Here is a 630-nt window from a genome sequence, read left to right on the forward strand (position 1 = left end):
ATTTCCTGTGCATTTACAAGATTTCTATTTATATAAACACTTACTTCCAACAAAAATAGATACGTTATTCATCACACAAACATCATCAGATTATGAAATGCTAAAACCGCAGTCCCAATTAATGCTACCACCAACAAGAATAATTTACTGACCATACAATTAACCAGAAACAAAAATTAAAAATCTATAGGGAACTGCTCGTTTCGGCAGCACGTTTACTAAAATTGGAACAATACAGAGAAGATTAGCCTGGCCCCTGCGCAACGATGACACGCAAATTCGTGAAGTGTTCCATATTAAAAAAAAAAAAAATCTATAGGGAAAATGAAGAAAGCAAAATCGAAATTAAACAAATTAGAGAATAAAGAAATTCAAAGCCCTTTTGCTGCTTAGGATTTATTGTGAAAGCCAAGAAAAGATCTAACTGGTCCAAAAACTATCCATGGGGTATACTTCCCCACCAATGCAATTTCCCTGTGTCCACGAGGTGAGGATATGTGAGTATCTCAGTGGATGATCCACAAAACTGATGAAGTGTAATTTTCGGGAAGACCAAGTCAGGACTCTTATGCATATATAAAATGGATATATGTCAAATACTTCCTATCACTCATAAATTAATTAGGGAAC

The 630-nt window shown here is 34.8% G+C and overlaps 1 non-coding gene across 1 annotated transcript; it reads left to right on the forward strand.

The window, feature by feature from the left end:
• The first annotated feature begins 194 nt into the window (after positions 1-194).
• Positions 195-301, forward strand: LOC120227708. The gene has a single exon (XR_005527320.1). It is a non-coding gene; the product is annotated as a U6 spliceosomal RNA (small nuclear RNA).
• Positions 302-630: the final 329 nt, after the last annotated feature.

The sequence above is a fragment of the Hyaena hyaena genome, unplaced genomic scaffold (genome assembly GCF_003009895.1).
Source record: "Hyaena hyaena isolate Hyena2069 unplaced genomic scaffold, ASM300989v1 scaffold_2878, whole genome shotgun sequence".
Taxonomy (NCBI): Eukaryota; Metazoa; Chordata; class Mammalia; order Carnivora; family Hyaenidae; genus Hyaena; species Hyaena hyaena.